We start from the raw sequence: 18733 nt of genomic DNA, 5'->3' as shown, positions 1-18733 counted from the left end.
CTGGCGAGGGGCTTGCTGTCGGCCATGTTGGGCCGCGTGGCACGCTGGGATGTGTAGTTTCGGGCCGCCATGCTGCGCCCCGTTGCATGCTGGGAATTGTAGTTTTTATTATTATTGATTATTATATTTATTATTATTTTTTTTTCCTCCTGTGGGGACAGCGCCCCTGCTGTCCTCAGGGGTTCCCTACTGCGGGGGGAAAAGGGGCTGGCCCATACCCAGCGAGGGGTCCAAGTCCCCCAAAATGGCCAAGGCACCCCAAAATGGCCCCACATCCCCAACACCGCCGTCTCTGGGCGCATGCACACAGCCTGCAAGAGAGCCAGGGACACATTTTTTGTCCTTTGCTGGGCAAAGTTCCCTTTGCATTACCGAATCAGGGACACTGAGGCGTCGTTGGCCCCTTCCCATGTGCGGTGGTTTGAGGGGTGCCCTGCAAAATGGACGCCAGCGAGGGGAAGGATGAGCTGGAGGCGCTCGGTGGTGACCACGTTGCTCCCCGGGTGGATCCCTCACCAACTGCTTCAGCCTCCCCAGAGGATCACTTTGCCCCAGGAGGCTTCTTATCTTGCTGCATCTAATCTAATACCAACATCCTAACTGGTGACAAAGATGGGGCTATAAACACCAAGAGATTTCTACTCTTTCAATGAGGGGTTCACACAGGGCACAAGCCAATCATCGCGCTCAGGATTTATGGACATGGTGATCAGGGATTTGCGTCCCCCTGGCCAGGATGGCCCCACACTTCACATTTCACAACTACCATCACGGGAGCATTTGCTGCTGCAGTTTCCCTTTCCCTCACCATGCAGCACAATTGTTTCCCATTAATGCAGAGAGGGAAGATAGCTCGTGGAAATGGTGTTTTGGTGGTCAAGGGCCAGATCCAGCCCCAGGCACTGCTGAGCTCAGACCACCACACCGCAAATCACTGGAGCGATGCTGTTATATCAGCCAGCAATGATAATCCTCAAGGTCCTCCCCAAGCCTTAAAATCACAGTGGGGCCATCCAAAACCCACTTGGGGATCCACAAGATCCCATGTGGTGGACCCCAGCCTCCTGGGGAGCACAGCAGTCTCCTCTCCCTGCAGCCACAGTCTTGGAGCCAGTGATACCCAGAGGGGCGAAGGCTTGGCAGCACGGCCCCTTTCCACCAGGGCAAAACCAGAGGAAAATGGGCCCTTTGTATAGAAAATTGCCTGAGGGTGATTCAGACAGAGCTGACACCAGCGGCACCAACTGACACACTGCTTTGTGGCATGGGGGACACAGCTCATCTCCCACAGTCAAAGCAGAACCCTCCAATCCAGCCTCAAAATGAGGAAATTTGGGGGGGGGGGTGAGGTTCAAATTCCCTTGTTGACCTGGCTGGGGAAAAGGAATCACACTGCTGAAGCTAGCATGGAGGCTCTGTATTTAGGAAGGTTGAAGCTACATGGTCACCCATGTCTTTTTAGGCTGCAATCCCCAGCTCGGCTGCACTGCCAGTAGCCACCAACTAGCCCAGGGCAACTCAGAGGGAAAATCCACAGTCATTGCAAAAAAAAAAAAAAAAAAACAACAGCCTGACGTGGCTGATAAAAAAACACACCCAATGTCATCAGCCCTGAGCCACCAGCAGCGCAAGGCAGGATCTGATAGCCATCGCAACACACAACAGCTGCGTTAAGCCCCCCCGGACCCTCCTGCTGGCTGCCAGAAAAGCAGCCAGAAGCGTTTGACACCTCCATGTGCCCCAGGGGTCGATGTGAACAAGGCCACGGAGGTTCACCCTGCAGCAGCACGGAGCTTGAGCCTGCTAACAGGCAGCAAAGGCAACGTCTGCCTTTCCCGAGGCTGCGAGCTGCGACCCTCATTGAGTCTTCAGCGCTGCTGCAGCCGTCTGCCGTGTTTTGGGGGGGACATTCCTCCTCAGGGCAAACCCTCAGCAGGCTAAAACACCAGCCTGGCCTTCAAGAAATGGCTCATTGTCCTCAGGCCCAGTGGCCTGGGCCGGGCGGCCCTCACCAGCCCTGGCCGCCGCGGCGAGGCTGGGGAACAAAAAGCCTCCTCTTGTGCAGCCTCCAAAGCTGGGCCAGCTCTGCCCTGAGCGCTCCCAGAAAAAAATTTGCGGCATGAGATCTGCAAACGCCGGAGAATTCGAGCGCTTCTCGGCCAGTGACCCCCAGGAATGTGCAATCCCAGTGCAAGGCTTCGAAGGCAGGTGGCAGAGGCTACCATGGGTCCTGCCTGAGCCTTGCAGTTGGAAACCATTGAGCAGAGAGCATTTGTACACAAAAATATTATATATTAAAAAAAAAAAAAAAAAAAAAAAACTCCCCTTGCATTGTTTTTAATGAATAATGTGCTCCCCAAACCACCTCTGTTTCCACAGATGAGGTTTTTTTTTTTTGCTTCATGCCTCCAAATGAGAGAATGGCTTGCAGCAGAAATTAGATTTTTCCGCCCTAAAATGTGGTTTTGGTTTGCACACAACAGGACAGGGCTCAAGCTGCTACCGCATTCCCGCCTGCCCGGACCCGCGCCTGAGCAGATCTGAGCCCCATGCAGGGGCACATAACCCAGTTAATCTCAATGAGCATTTAAATCAAATTAGTTAAACTACATTAAACCCCTGTGAGGACACGGTTCAGAGTGGAAACGGCCTTAATGTGATTTCAGCTGACTTCCCTGCCACAATTTGCAAGTCAGAGAAATCGAGTTAAAGGCTGTTTTCATTCTGAACTCTGTCCACACAGGGCCTTAATGCAGTTTAATTAATCTGCTTTAAAATTGAGCCTGTCTTTCATTCGGACAACTTTACCTGACTCACCCTGGGGAAACAAAGCCCCCCCAGGGCTGGCGCAGCCGCACTGAGAAGCGTTGGCCCACGGGCAGGGTCGGAGGCTGGAAAATCCTGGAGGGTTTGGAGAAAACAGAGATTATCCCTAATCCCAGAGGGGGCTGCTTTGGGGTGAAGCCACCCGCGCTGGGCCTCCCAGAGCCCGGCAGGGCCGCGGGCACTGGGGCCAGGCTGGCTCTGCTGGCCTGGCTGCTGCTCCCCGATGCTTATCGCCGCTTAACAAAGTTTTCTCCTCGCTGGCAGAGAGCAGGCAGCTGAAACCAGCCGCATTAATCCCCCGCTTCGCTCCCAGAGAGGCCGTGGTGGCTGGGAATTGCCGGCCGGCAGCCTGAGGAGGCTGGGGCTGGGAAGAGCTCAGCACCCCGAACCCCAAAACTTTAATCACCCCATATCCTCCAGCTGCTGCCCGACCCCTTCCTCATCCCTCTACTCGGTTTACGGCCACTTAACAGAGTAAAAGGAGGAAAAGGACAGAGGCAGCCACCTGCTAGGATCAATCCCACCCACAGACCCCTTTTATTTAGGGGTTTCTCACATGCACAAACCTCTGCCCCACACGTTTCAGGGTCCCTTGAGGTCCCCGACACCAAAACACAGGGGCTCAGTGTGATCCTGAGCCTCCAGCACAGGGATTTGGGCTCCCCAGCAGCCCAGGGCAGTTCTCTCCACTCCTCACTTCCCCTTTTCCCTGCAAAGGTAAAACGCCGGCTCCATAAAGGAGCTCCAATTAAAAGGGAGTTAATGACTTAATGAATCATAACAAAATCTGCTTGCATTAGCATTGAACCACTGACCCTTTCTCGTTGCGGCTACCAGCTTTTTAATTGGATGCGTTTTTATTTCCTTCCCGGAGATTTGGCTGCTGCCTGAGCCTGCCCGGGGAGCAAAGGGGGCTCTGGAGGTGGGGGACGACAGGACAAGCCCACCCTGGAAGGCAGCCCCCCAGCACCCAGCCTGCTCCAGCACGGACCTGAAGCCTCGGCCCCTCTCCAGCCTCAGTTCCTTTATCCCCTGCTGATAAGGATCGGCAGCACCGCAGGAAACAAAGCCCTTTGTGATGCTCAGAGCCTCGCAAAACCCCAAAATGAGCTCCCCCAGGCCCCCTCCAGCACACCGCCCACCTTAGAGCCCCAGCAGAGCAGCCACGAGATCTGGACAGGGCTGGACTCTCCTCCTTGTCAGCTCATTAACTGCTCATTAATTCCTTATCACATGCTGGGGAGCAGCTGGGGAGGGGGGTTCCTCTCGCCAAAGCCTGGCACAGCCGTGCCCCCCCCGCGGATGCTCATGCTTTGAGCTGCAGGAGCATCCTCTGCCGAGGATCCTCATCCTTTTCTCACCCCTCTGGCTTTTTGGGGGGGGTCCCGCAGACCCCAGCCCGACCCCAGCCCGCGGTGGGCTCTGCCTGCTCTTTCCCCCCTCCCTTTTTTGACACTTCCCCCGTTCAGCTGGGGCTCCCCCGAGGCTGCACCCACCCGAAAGGCAGCACCCGCCGCGGGCGATCGATGGCTGTGCCGCTGCCGTTCATGTTATATTTATTGCCAGCTGCACTCAGCCCAGCTCCCTATCGCGGAGGGGCTCTAAAAGCATTTCCATCTGAGCCCAAACGTTGCAGGAAGGGCTGGAAGGAGCCAGCCTGCGCTGGCAAGGGTGGGAAAAGGCTTGGTGGAGGCTGGGGGAAAGCCCTAGGACCCTTTTTTATTTTTTAGGTTGGTGGGAGCTGCTTTGCTGGGGAGGTGCAGGGTTTCTGTGCTGTTACCTGAATGTGCTGGAAGGGAAGGAGCAGTCCCCAGCTCATTTAAAGCAAAAAATAAAAGAAGAAAATTTCCATTTGGTCGGGACGCGGCCGGGCTTTGGTGAGGGTCTCTGACACTGGGGTGTTCTCAGGGGGGAAATGACCCCTCCCTGGGAAGCGCTGGCGCATCGTGCACAGCCTGGAGCAACGCGGGGAGATGCTCTCGCTCCAACCTGGTGCTTCTGGACCGGGACCACCTCGTCCCACCAGCCCCATCTCCGTCCCCAGCACACATGAGGATGGGCTGGGCTCAGCACACCCTGCGCCGGGACAAATCCTGCCCTCTCCCGCTGCATCCATCCCCTCGGACCATAGCCCCTAAGACTCACCTTGCCGCCAGCAGCTGCCCCCCCAACTATGCCCCACGGCCCTGGGAGCAGGTCCCATCCAGTGGGGGGGGACCACGAAGCCCCCATCCCGCTGCAAACAGCCGGGCGAAGCAGCTCAGCCCCGCTGGCCGGGCGGCTGTTTCCAGGGGAACTGCGAGGGGGGTCAGGGAGAGGTCTGGGCTGTTTTAGTCTTCCTGTAATACCCTTAATTGCTCATTTATTTAGTGCAATTAGTCCCAGGTGCTTGCTCTTGTCTGCGTGACCCCGACGGATGCTTCCCCAGCCCTGCTGGGCTATTCCGAGCTGCCGCATCGATCGGCTCCCGGGGCCGCGGCGATGTTTGCGTGTGGCTTCTCCCCCCTTCCCTGGCGCTGTCCCCCATCCCTGCCGGTGGCATTTCATCCCCGGTGTCCCTCTGTGCCCGCACGAGAGGGACAAGGCAGGGGGTGCGGCGCTGGAACCCCCCCAATGTTACGCCCAGCACATCCGTGGCTTACGGAGCCCGTTAATACCAGCCTTGGGGACAGCCACCCGGCCCCGTGTCCCCCCGGGAGAAGGGGTCCCAGGCACGGCACCCCCCTCCCCAGGGGACTGATCCGTGCCGGGTGATGGGGGCGAGCGAAGAGCCGGCCACGAAGGGCAGCCAGGAGGTGACGGGCACAAGGGCAGTCCCTGTCGCTGGACAGAGCAGCTCCCTGAAAAAAAAAATAATAAAAAATAAAATAAGATAAAACCTCCCTCCCCCTTTCCTCCCCCCTTTGCAGAAGGCAGAAACGCTCTCGGGGGCTCGCGGAGCGCCGGAGGAAACAATCCGGGGCTTTGTGGAAGCTCGGGCTGCCGTGAAAAGCGACGGCCCCAAAATGCTGGCAGGGGTCAGGCAGCCCGGGGCTCCCTTTGTCCTGCGGGCACAGCCCGGCCCTGGCTGGTGGCGGGTGCCTGGGGGGGGGGCAGAAACCGCAGGGCCCCTTCACCCAGCGCCCCCCTCCCCGGGAAAGGCAGCAATAGGACCCTGAGTCACCGCCCGGATCCCAAAAGGCAGAGAGGCCCCGTGCTGGCAGCGTGACCCACATCGAGGGGGGGGGTTGTGACCCTTCTGGGGGACCCCCGGCAGCTCCTGGGGTTCGCCGTGCCAGTGGCCAGCACGGCAACGTGCAGCAGAGGGCATTTTGGGGGTGTTTTTGAGGATATTTTGAGGCTGAGACTCCCCGGTGCTGCAAACCCCGAAAGTTTCAGCCTCCCCCTCAGCTTTTGCTCCTGGCTCTCGGCACGACCGGCCCCAGCCCCGGCCCCACAGCTCAGCCCGGCTGAGCCAAGGGGAGAATTTCGGCAGCTGCCGTGGGGCTGCGAGGGGCCACGGGAGCTCTGGCTCAGCACCGTCGCCTGCAGCCCTCCCTTTTAACTCCTCGAGCTTCTGAAAGGGCCGGGGCTTTCTCTGCCAAATGCATTTCCATCGGTCCCCGGGTATTACTCCCCCCGTGGCTCCATCCCAGCATCTTCATTCCCTGGCATCGCTGAACCGCCGGGACCTCTCCGAGATGAAACCTTTCTGCTGCCTCTTCCTCCCTACACCCAAATCTCAACGCGCCGTAATTGTCTGCCAATTGATCCCCCAAATTCCCCGCTGACACGCATTAGGTTTAATTCGCGGATACCGGCGAAGAGGCAGCTCGGGGGCTGCGCGAATCCAGCTTTAACTCGTCTGCACTCAGCCAGATCACAGAGCAGCAAGCGAAAGATGCTGAGAAAGCCAATTATGAGCATTTTTATCCCTGCCTCCTGCGAGCCGGTCGGCTGAGCCGTCTAAAAGGCTCTTTGTCTGCCGGGGCCGGGCGCTGTGGGGCTGGGGGGACATCCGCTGGGCAGCCCCCGGCTCCGTCCTGCGCTGCCAGCCCCACGGCAAAATTCAGGTCCTCAAGACCCCCGCAGCCCTGGGGATCCAGCCCTGGGGGGGGCTCCGGAGAAGGCGACCCCCCCTTGGCACCCTTCAGCACGCTCATCTGTGGGATAACTCCTTGCTGCCCCCCCAGATCTGGCTGCGCAGAGGGAGGACACATCCTGCCTTGTCCCCAGCCTTTGCTTTGCCCCAGGCAGAGCTGAAAATCATCAGAATTGCCCGTTCTGCAGCAAAACGTGCCCCAGGCAAGGTGGGGGTGCCCCTGCACCCCCCAGCCCTGCCCCACACGGCCCCTCAGCAGCTGCTCTGGGGGAGCCTCAGCAGCAGCGAGCGGCAATAATGAGTCCGAGCATGAAACGGAGATGAAAAAACACTTTGGCTAATGGCTGCGCATGGAGGAGGCTTTGAAGTTTATTGGAGCCAGACTTTCCAGGGCTGAATGGGTCCCAGGGGATGGAGCAAAGGGAGCCGGAGCCCTCTGGGGGCCTCAAAAGAGCTCAGGTCCATCAGCTCCTCCAGAGACAGGGGCTGGAGACCACGTCCCCGCTGGAATCAGAGCTCAGGACCACGACGAGGGGAGGCTGCGACATTAGGGACACGCTCGGGATGCGCTGCTTGAATGCTCTGGCACCGGGACCCCCGGCTTGGGGGGGGGGGCTCAGCTGATGTACAGCCCCCAGCAGAGGCATCTTGGGGTGCAGCTCCCCAGGGAGGCTCCAGAAGCAGCTCACACACCCACAGACCAAAAAAATAATAATAAATAAAATAAAAATCCTCAGCCACGAAGGAGAGCAGGAGCCAGGGGCGCAGGGGAGCCAGCCGCGGCTGGGGTTTATTACGCAGCGATTAGCCCAGCCCGGGGCTCTGCGTTAGGGCCAGAGCTCGGTTTTCCAATTGTTGCTAATTGAGCAATCTGCCGGGCTAATGGCAGAGCAAATGAGAGGGGCTGGGGGGCGCGAAGCCCTTCGCATGTGGTCCCGGGGCTGAGAGGAGCCTCGGCGGGCAGGGAGCAGAGCCTGCGCCCCGCAGAAATCCGGGCAGCCTGGGCTCCGTTTGCAAAAGAAGCAGAAGAGGGGAAAGCATCTTTTCACCGCTCGGCTGAAGGGTTAATTCTCCAGGAAGGTGCTCGGGATGGGTGGCAGGACAGGGAGGAGCAGAAACCCCCTCCCCTAGCACCTTGCGCCAAAGGCAGGATGCGGTCACAGCCGTCCAGCACCAGGCACCGCCCCTGCGGCCGAGGGGAAATCCTTAAATCATTTAATTCAATTAAGCCTCGTGGCCTCTGCCGGTTAAACAGACTGATCGCTGGGACCTCTGCTCTCCCCCTGTCCCAAAGCCGAGCCTTCGTTTCGAGTCTTTTCCCAGGTCTGGGGGGAAGGAGGCTGAGCCCCGCTCCACAGGGGTCCATAAAAAAATAAAGGGGTGGCACTGAACGGCCAGAGCCCCGGGGGCAGCATCCTGCCAGGAGGGTCAGGCACCGCGGGGATGCTCCGGGTGAGTTTTCTGGGGACCAAAATGCTCTCCAAAACTCGAAGGTGCCCCTCTTCTCTCCGCGCTCGCAGGCTGGAGAGCGGCAGCAGGATTTAAGGGGAGTTTTTACAGCCTCACCGAGCGAGCGCTGCCTTCCCTGCTGGAGCCGGGAGGGCTGCAAAGCAGCGGGGGAAGGCACGGCTGCGGGGGTTCGGCTGCCAAAATTCAGGTGTGCAGACGAAAATTCAGTCGCCACCCCGCCGGGAGCAAAGGTGGGTCCCCAGCGCCTGGACAGCGGCACTGAGCCGAGCCTCGGCCCTGGCCCCGAGCAGCTTTGGGACGGCCGCACCTCCTCGCGTGGGATTTTAGGCAAGGAGAGGCTGAGGCTGAGCGCTCCCCGCTGAAATCCCCTCTGGTTTGTGGGAGCAGACGTGCCGTAAAAGCAGCGCGATGCTCGCGGCCGCCTGCCCCGGCGCCTTTACGCAGACATTAAAAAGCTTTAAACACGAGCTGCTAAGTAAATAATAAAAGCCGAAAAAGGCTGGAGGGATTTTTTTTATTTTTTTTTCCCTAATAGAAGCTGCTCCCCCCACTCCCGACGTCCCCCATGCAAACCTCCCCGGTGGGGGGCTACAGCCCTGGGTAGGGGCTCGGAAGTCTGCGCTGCAGCAGCGTTGCTCCCTGGGGGCTTTGAGTGGAGGTTTTACGAGGGTTAATAAATATTGAGATTGTAGCTGTTCCAAACGCCGCTTGCCAGAAGGCTGGGCAGGGATTGGGGCTGCAGGAGGGGGATATTTGGGGTCCTGGTTGTAGCGGTTCGGCAGCAGCACCCCTTGCATGGTGGGGTTGCCTCTTGCACGCTGCCCCTGTCCCAGAGCTCGGTGAGATGAATGAAGGCAGAGGGGATGATCGGGACAAACCGGGGCTCCCCATACAGGGCTTGGCCAAGGTTGGGGTCACAGGGGGCTTTGTGCAAGCTGTCCCCATTGTCTGGCCCCATAGGGGACCCCACAACCTTCCTACAGCTCATCCCAGGGAAACATCTCCCTGTTGCAGGCAGCTGCCAGGGCAGAGATGCTCTTTCCAGAAGAACAGGGAGCAAAGCTGCTGCTTTTCCCCAAATCCCTGCCAGGCCTTAACATCTCTGAGAAACTCCACTGGGAGCAGATTGCCCCAAACCCACCCCGCTCTGCAACACTACCCGGGGAGCGCGGGTTAATCCGCCATGGCAGAGAGGCCCTTCCTAGTGCCTGCGTGGTGGGGCCAGCTCCGGTTACTTCGGGGATGCGTTAACACGAGCTTTTTCCCAAGGTTTTCCATTTTATGGCAGCTTTGCTGCCCTCAGAGCCACCCTTGTGAATGTGGAAGGGGTGAGAATCGCTCCCTGTGTGACACCAGGGGATGGAGCAGGCTGGAGAAGGTTTGGGCCCAAGGGCTTGTGCCAAAGCTTTGTAGAGATGGAAATAGCGCCCAGATTCCTTTTTTAAAAATAAAAATAAAGCAAGAGGCTGAAAAATAACAGCAGGCAGGGTGGCTTGGTTTGATTTTCATATCCTTTGGGAGGTGCTGAAAACACGATTTCCATGGGAGGCTCTGGGAGGGCATTAGCAGAGCTCGGTGCTGAGCCACGTAGTTCATCTCCAGCACCTTGCTCCAGCCTCCCCTCCCAAAATGTTGGGTGCCATCAGGGTGCTATCAGCCACCCCCTGAGGGCACAGCACCTCCAGCCTCGAGCAGAGCCAGCCAGCACCCTCAGAGCCCGCCTGGGTGCCCGAGCACCATGCGGGGCTCCAGGGCAGTGCAGCAGACGGATCAATCGCTGCCTCCAGCTCCTCCGTCTGCGCCCTCCGGCCTCGGTGCTGCTTCCCACAATTAATGCAGCCTCTGGAGCTGACCTGGCCAGCACAGGCTGCCGTCGTCTGGTTTGCATCTCCCTGGGGCTGCTGTCTCCAGCAGGGCACAGAGCGGGATGCTGGACAGGGATCGGGATGCTGGATGGGGATTGGGATGCAGATGCCAAAGGGCAGCTCCTGCCCCAGCCCCGTGTTCAACTTCTCTCCGACCACACCAGAGATGGGGCAGGCATGGAAGATGCTGCTCACCCCCAGAACTACTCCACCACCCCAAGCCTGGACGTCCCAAGAAAACCTGCTGGGAGCAGAGGATGCAGGATGGTGAACCACAAGGCAGCCTTTGACATGGGGGAGCCTGCACAAAGGATCATTAAAAGCTTTCCAAAAGCTGCCCTGTTAAATTACGGCATCAGACAGAAAAGGAAGCGAGGGCTATTTCAGAAATCTGGAACAGGGAGTAGCTGCTGAGTTTGGGGTAAGTTGTTTATGCAGCATAATCAAGCCAAGTGCTCAAGCTGATGAGAAAGGACGTGACAGTGGATCATGTTCCCATCCTCAGCAAAGACCTCCAGCCAAAACAAACTGAAATCTCCAAATTTAAGCAGTTGGGCAGAGGACAACGTTTCCTATTTTTCAAGCGATCCCGCACCTCTCAGAAATAAATGGGTGAAAAAAAAGCTGATTTCCAGGGGAGCTCCCCGTTAGCCCCTGAGCAGCAGGAGCTGCTCAGCCTTGGGGTCCTGGCTGCAAGGGGGGAAAATCTTGGGATCTTTCTTGGCAGCCACAGCAAGAAGAGCATTTCCTTTGCTCCAGAGAGGCAGAAGCCATCCCTTGGATGAGCCCAGGCTCGGCTTCGGGGCTGCAACATGCAGCCGTGCTGGAGCACACGCAAAGAAAGGAGCAGGATGCTCCTTAATCAGCTTTCCTGCATGCTAATGGTTTAAATGCACCAGCTATTTTGTAATTTTGCTCATTACGCAGAGCAAGCAGGCACCATGCCCACCTGCATGGGCTCCTCCAAGGAAGCCTGCTGCCCTTCCCAGGGGGGAGAAGCGTGCAAGGAGCAGCCATCCCCCAGGAACAGCAGTGTCGGTGCCCACTCCAGGCTGCTGGCTGCGTGGAGATCCCTCAGCAAGGGACGGGGATGGATGGAGATGCCTCTTCCACCCTGGGTGATGATTCAGCCCATCTGAGATGGGAATTGTCCTCAGAAGATTCCTGTCCCTCTCTGTTGACTGGAAGGAGACCAGGGCAGCTGCATTATTCATGGAAGCATCTCGGTCTGGTGCCGGAGGGGAAAAATCACAGCTTCCCAGTGCTCGCTGAGCACACAGCTCCAGCTCCAAGGCTCACAGCATGGGGCAGACACCAAAGCTCTCCCCGAGCAGCACCCCTCTGCTGCTAACTGGGACCTGAGCACCCCAACCAGCACCCTGAGAGAGCAAGTGAGGGGAGCAGGATGCATCCCTGGGACTTCTCTCCTGTCCATGGCTTTGATGGGAAGGGGAACCCAGATTTCTTGGGAGGCTACGGCTTTCTTACGAGCACCCCTTCATGGGAAACGCGCGATGAATGAATGAACAAACGAATGAATGAACGCTCCCTGCAGGAAAAAAAAAAAAGCTGCTCCGGCAGATCTGGGTCATCTGGTCAAGGCGAGGGCTGAGCTGGTTGAATAGCTCTGGTGCATCTCCCATCGCAGGGGAAGATAACGGCGATCCCACCCTGCTTCTTGGCTTGCTTCGGAGCAGGTTACATATGGGAGAGAGAGGAGGGAGACAGCCAGCGCTGCTTCAGGCCATAAATTAACCTCAGGGTTTCCTAATGGGACCCTGATTTATCTCCTGCCTCTGTCTGAACTAATTGAGTTCATTCCTCTCGGTGATTCATGCCATGGAAATGGGTTCCAGAGAAAATGGGACCTCAAGCGGCTTCAGCAAATCCCTCGCTTTATTAGCCGGGGAGCGGTAATGCTTTTAAAACAAGGAGATTTTCAGAAGCGGCCCTCGGCCCCCAGCCCATCCGTCACTGCCAGCAGCCACAGCTCGCCTTCCAGCCGGGGGTGCCAGGTCGGTCCCTTCCCCAGCTGGGGCTGCCCAGGGCTTCAGAGGAACCCAGAGGGCAAAATAAGTGGGGATCGTGGTCCCCCTGTTCCTGCTGGGATGGAGAGGAGGTGGTCTGGGGGCTCTGCCACCCCCAGAGCCAGCCCAGAGAGGGCCAAAGGGATCCCCTGCACCAGAGGCTGAGGATGGGGCAGGAGATGGGAGAAGAAAAGCCGCCCTGAGCTGCTTTTACCCTCCTCGAAGCACTGGATCAGCACAAAGCATCGTGCAGAGCCTTGCTCTGACTCCTTACATCAACGCAGCGCCGCGCTCTGACCTACAGCCCACCCAAACACCCAGCCCCGAGGCTCCCCCCTGCTCCATCCCCGACCTCCGGGACCATTCCCTCACCCTCCTGCCTTTCCCATGCCTTGTTTGGCCGATTCCGGCCAAAATTCAGCCCGGATCCCCCCAAAACTGCAGGAGCAGCCCCCAGCTCCCACCTGCACCCTGCATCCACGGGCACGGGGGGGTTCGTCGTGCTCTTTGCTCGTGGTGGAGCGAGCACGGGGGCGAGCTTTTGGCGACAGCGGCCGCAGTAATGGTTTGTTTGCTTTCAGCATGTCTCGAGCCTCCCCGGGGAGTCTGCAGGCTCAGCCACGCATCCCCCCCCGATTCCTCTGCAGCAGCGAGGATCAGGCCAAAGCAGCTCTCGGGACAAACCAAACCACCATTTCTATGGGTGTTGAAGCATCCCACAGCAGCCTGCAAGGCCGAGGGACCTCGCTGAGGCATCGGCACCTGCAAGCTGGGGGGGTGCCGTGGAGATTAATCCCCCCCCGGATCCCCCTCTCCTGCTCACCCAGGTCACCGCTGCAAACCTCGGCAGCTGCGTTTCCCCTCTCATGTCGTGGAGCTCATTAAAATCTTTCTAGAAGCCGGGAGAAGATTGCATTTACCAATTTCCTCCTCGTCCTCGGCGTTGTTTACTCGGAGAATTCCAGCAGGTCCGAGCGGCCTGCCTCTCCCGCAGCCAGCGCTGCTCATCCCAATCACATCACTTTTATCCGATTCATCTTCGTTTATCTGACCTTTGTAAAGCTCTCACCTGATTTCACAGGGCACAGGACGTTTGCACCACCCAGTTTCCCTGCCTTTCCCTCCCCCGATTTGGGGCCACCCAGCGAACAGCCACCGAGCTGGCCGGAACCCACTGGGAAAGAAAATATTCTTATTTTCCAAAAAAAAAATAAGAATAAAAAAGCCACAATCGAGCCCACTGAGCTAAAGGGACAGGAGCTGAGCTGGCTCTGAGGAGGTCAGCGTGCCGGAGGGGCCAGAGCTGGCAGCACCACACCGATGGGCCCCTATGGATGCTATAGGGTCGGGGGGGGGGGCAGCACGAAGCCCCCACGGCTCCCACCCGCTCCCTGCAGATGCTTTGGGCTTTGTTGCAGGGGCCCGCGGCTGGCTCATTTGCATAAGGAATGAAGGCAGCAATTAGTTTACCTCATCGTCTCAGCAGGCTGGGAAATTAGCTCCCTTCTGATTCAATCACAGTTGCTGGGAAGAGGCTCTGGAGATGCGGGGAGCTGGGGGAGGCAGCGGCCGGGCACCGGCTCTGGAGCTGCACCAGACTCAGCCCGAGGGGACCAGGAGCTGCGTTCCCAGTCTCCCCAGTCCCACACCAGTACACCACCCCACCCCGCTGTGGCTCAGCCCATGCCCTATATATTTATAGGCTTGCTTCTGCCAGACCCCATAGGGATGAGCTACGAGGGCTCCCGCTCCGGGTTGGCATTTCCCTGGGGGCAAATTGTGTCAGCCCCACAGCTTGGGGACACCTGCCATGGGGGGGGGGGCAGATGGCTTTACCCACATCCTTCACCCCCACCCAGCTCCCTGCCTCTCTCCCTCGGCTCACAGCGTGATTTTCCCCAAGGATTTATTCCCTGCAGGACTCTGGATGAGGCTGGAAGGAGCGGCGCAGCCCCTCTCCCTCTCCCCATCACGCCCCCGCGCTCTCCACCTCGAGGAGCACTTCGCTGCCAGGCGTTAATCAGCTCCCCCCCCACCTCCTGCAGGGAGATGGATGGAAATGCATTTCTCCCGACCACATCGCTGCTGCTTAATGCAGCCAGCCGAGCCCTGGGAAGCGCTGCCGCCACCTGCAACGCTTGCACAAAAAAAATAAATAAAATAAAATAAAAAAAGAAGCCTGCAAGCTTTCTAGAAATCTAAGGCAGGAACAACAGCCTGATAACGCCGAGAAAACTTGCTCTTCGTTAGGGGAAGTTCTGCTTTTATAGCAGGTGCGGTGCCTTACCCCTCCCAGCATCATCCCCTTTCTGCCCCCACCTTCCAAGTCCCTAACTCAGCCCAGCCGGGCTCAGTGCCCGCATCAGTACGGGCTGTGCAGGGCCTCAGCATCCTCCAGACTGGAAGATTTGGGAAAAAAAAAACAAGGGGAGGGGTCCCTATCAGGTGACACAAAGGCTGAAACCCCCAAGCAAGCTGTTCCCCCACCCCGGAGCTGGAAGGGGAAGCATTTGGTGGTGTCCCCATCCAGCGCTCTTGGAGCAGCATGTGGGTGCAGCAGCGGTCACTGGGGGGGGGTCCCCCAGTCTGGCTCCCCCATAACTCTCTAGGAACACCCCCCTGTTTCCTTCCTCCCCTTGCAGCCCCCTCCAGCCCCCCTTTGCCCTCTCTGGGAGGTTTCCTGCCCCACTTCTGCGCACGGATGCACACAAAAGGAGACGAAAAGGCGAGGATGCTGCGGCCGGGGCGTTGAAAGCAGTTGCCATAGGGACCGTATCTGCGAGCATCAGCCTGGGCTTCGTCGGAAATCTCAGCCTCCCCCCCTTTGTTTTAGCCCTCGCTGTAGCTCTGCGAGGAGCCCAATAGGGGCGTGAACCCCAAATCCCCCCCCTGTGCCAAGGGAGCCACCGGTGGGCACCCGGTGGCTGGGGGAGGAAAACGTCGGCTGCTGGGGAGCCTTGGGGTGAATGGGGAGGGTATGGAGGGGGGAGCGAAGGGAAATGCAGCCAGACAGCTCCCAAAAAGCTGTACCCCTTGATGAAAGCAAACAGGGGGGTGGTGACAAGGAGGGAAATGCAAGCAGACAGCCCCAGCGCGCTGATTAAAGGCGGGGGCACCGGGCTGACCTCGGGGGGCAGTAACAAGAAGCAGGTTTGGGGCCGGAGAGACCCAGCAGCCAGAGCTGCCCCCACACGCACACACCTCGTGTCCCCCAGCCTGGCCCCGAAAAGCCCCCAAACCACCCCAAATCTCAGGAGGAGGCACCTTTCGCCCTTGCTAAAGGCAATGGGAAGGGCTCATCCATCAGTGGGACAGGTCTGGGGGAACCACACAGCGATGGGAGGAACGGGGCCGCCGGGGGCTACTCGAGACCCCCCGGTTAGCTGACATCACCGATAGCATCACTGTCCCGACTAAACAAACCCAGCTCGATGGCTCACTTTGTTTCCCGTTTAGGGCTCCAAAATATTTTGCATTTTAATCAAAACCACAGGACACAGGAGACCCCTGATGCTGAGGGCATCCCACGCTCCCCTCCCGGCCCTGCGGACGGCGAGCCTGGGGCACGTAAAAGGAGCAGAAATGATGATATTTGAGCTCCCCGTGCTCAGGTTCATCCTGCAGCCGTGACAGCAGGGCAATGCCCATCACACACAGGGATTTGGCTGCCGGGATGGGCACGAGGATGAGTTCATGAGGAGTTGGTGAGCTGATGGGGTTTATTCCCCTGCTTCGAGGCGTGGAGAAAGCGTGGCAGGGCGCAGGATGCTGCTCATGCTTCCAGCTGCAGCGGTGGCTGGAAGGGGGGGAGATTTGGCACCCGGTGCTTGGGATGCTCCAACCCCCCCTTAGTTGCATCCTGCTCTCCTAGCCCGGTGCTGACCCCAGTTCTGGGCGAAAAGACCGAGCTACAGCCCTGCACGAAGGGGGCTCGGATCCCAGAGCTGGCTTGGAGGAAATCCCAGAGGAAAAGCTCCTTTTGTCCCTGGGAGGTGGCATTCCTGAGGTGCAGCCCATCCCCTTCAGCTCACAGCCAGGCTGCGTCACCTCCTCACCCCAAATCGGGACAGGATGAACCCCTCCCTGCTCCAGGCTGGGGCTCGGACCCCCCTTCCCCATCCCCTGCCCCAAAACCTGCCACCCCTTGCTCACTGCGGATGTCACGGGGCCGTGCCATAAACCCACAGAGGGGGGAGAAATGGGAACTGAGGCTGATTTAATGACCCCAAGCCTTTGGGGCCAGCGACCCGGGCTGGCAGGATGAGCGATGGGCAGCGGGGTGAGCACGGCGATGAATCTTGCTGTCGGGAGAGGTCCAGGACGCGGTCAGGGCGAGCGTGCAGGTGGCCACAGCGGGCTGAGTTCCTGAGTCTGGCAGCAAAGGGAGGAAAAAGGGGAACGGCAGCCCCTGGGAGGCGTCTGGGCCGCTTCCTGGCAGCCAGGGGACGGCAGGAGGGGAGGCAAAGCGCTGCCAGCGCTTTCTGCTGGGCAGCTCCCAGCTGCTCGCTGGGTTTTTTGAAGTTTGGGCCAAGAAAAGCACCGCGGATGCTCTGTGGGGGACCGGCCAGCTCCAGGATGCTGCGTGATGTCTCCATCCCCGCAGCACCGTGCACTGGGATGGACACAGAAAGCAGCCCTGTGACGGGCAGGGCAGAAAATCCCCTGATCTGTGGGCTGGCAGCTTTAATTTATGAATAAATAGAGCAGCAGCATCTCTGAGCACTTGGCAAGGAACTGCTCAGCTTCCCTGGTGTCTGTGAGGGGCAGGGATCCGCTCCCTGCTTCACATGTGGGGAAACTGAGGCACGGCAGAGTTAGCTGGAGATATTTTTAACACGTCCCCTAACTCCATGCCCACCTGGTGTGATGATGGGAGAGGAGGGAGGCAAAATGCTCCTGGATCTTGTCTGGGTGCTGTGCGTGCTGGAAAGCAGCTTGAAAAGCAGCCCACAGCAGGCTGAGCACTGCTAAAATAAACATCCACTTCCAAAAAGATTTTGATTTTTAAAAAGGAAGAAAAAAGAAAACACCGAGCCCATCTAAGGGTCAAGGGGAAGAAACCCCAGCCCTGCCCTGCTCCGCTCCCTGCCTTGCTCCGTCCTTATCACCGCCGTGGAGGGTTTGACGCTCGCTCATCTCCTCCTAACAGCAGAGCTCCTGATCCAGCAGCAGCAAACCCGAATCAATCGGTTCCCAAAAGCCAGGCTGGTGAGAAGAAAGCCAGCCCTGCTCCTGGCATGTGGAACCAATCCATACCTTAAGCAGAACAATATTGATAACGTGGCCGCCGCCGACATATTTATGTCCTTCCTTATGCGTGCCACGAGGAGAGAGAGTTTCTCCCCCCTGCCTGGCCCTGAGCAGAGCGTTATTGTAAATTGTACAAAATCGCCTCGCTTGCTCGGGGAGGCAAAGCCCGGTCTATTTTTACCATCTCGTGATTTTGCCATCGCTCCATCCCGAGGAGGGATCGAGTTTCCTGGACATCGTGGGCTCCGCTCGCAGGAGATTCCTTCGCTCGGCCCTTATAAGGCACCAGAGATTCGTCCCCGCCAGCACCGCGAGTCCCCCCCTGCCGCGCTCGGGTGATGGATCACGCTGGAAAGACAGCGAGAGGAAGGAAAAAAGGAAGGGAAGGAGGATGGGAAGCCTTGGGGCTGGAGATTAACAAGTGAAAAAGACAAGGGGTGGTGGTGGTGGGGAGGGGGGGGGTGACGGTTGGAGAGAGGCATTAGGAGAAATTACAGGCATGGAAATCGAGGAGCGTAATCGAAACCAGACTGGGACACTTTGATAGTAATGGAAATCAGGTTTGGGGGAGTTTGGGGAACGTCACATCCCTCCTGCCCTGCAGACCTGCAGTTGGGGTGCTTGGAGCCTTTGCCCCATGTTGGACACCAGCCTGAGAGGCTGCAGCCCCCCACCCCCTTCCCTCACCCCCATTTCCAAGCCACCGTGGAGGACACCCAGGAGCCAAAATCAACCCATGATCTCTGCTCAGGACCTTCAGGCAGCACCGGGGAGCTCCATGGCCTCAATCCACAGCTCCTGGCCACACACCCCACATCTTCCCGAGCTCTCCTGGCTGCTGTGCACCATCCCCAGCCTGATGCTCGATCTCTGCATGATCCACCCAGCTCCATACCACCAACACCGACGGGCTGCGGCGGTACCGGTGAGTACAAAAGACACCGAGAGCACGCTGAGACAGCAGGAGCTTCTTCCCCAGGCCAGTGTGGGAATATCCAAATGGGTGAAAGCAGCCCCAGGTTTGGGATGCTGCCACCATCCGAGTCCCATCCCATGGGAACAACTCCCCACTGAACACAGGCTCGGGGTTTTGGAGCACTCCACACGTTTTGCAGGCTGCGTGCACCCCCTGAGCAGTTTTCCCCTGAATGGTAAAAAAATAAAAATAAAATTAAAAAAAAAAGATGCTGCGTGAGCCTGGGGCCACCCAGAGC

Source organism: Aythya ferina (assembly GCF_964211825.1).
Source record: "Aythya ferina genome assembly, chromosome: 23".
NCBI lineage: Eukaryota > Metazoa > Chordata > Aves > Anseriformes > Anatidae > Aythya > Aythya ferina.
The sequence above is the reverse complement of the archived record's forward strand: the minus strand, read 5'-3'. Positions refer to the sequence as shown.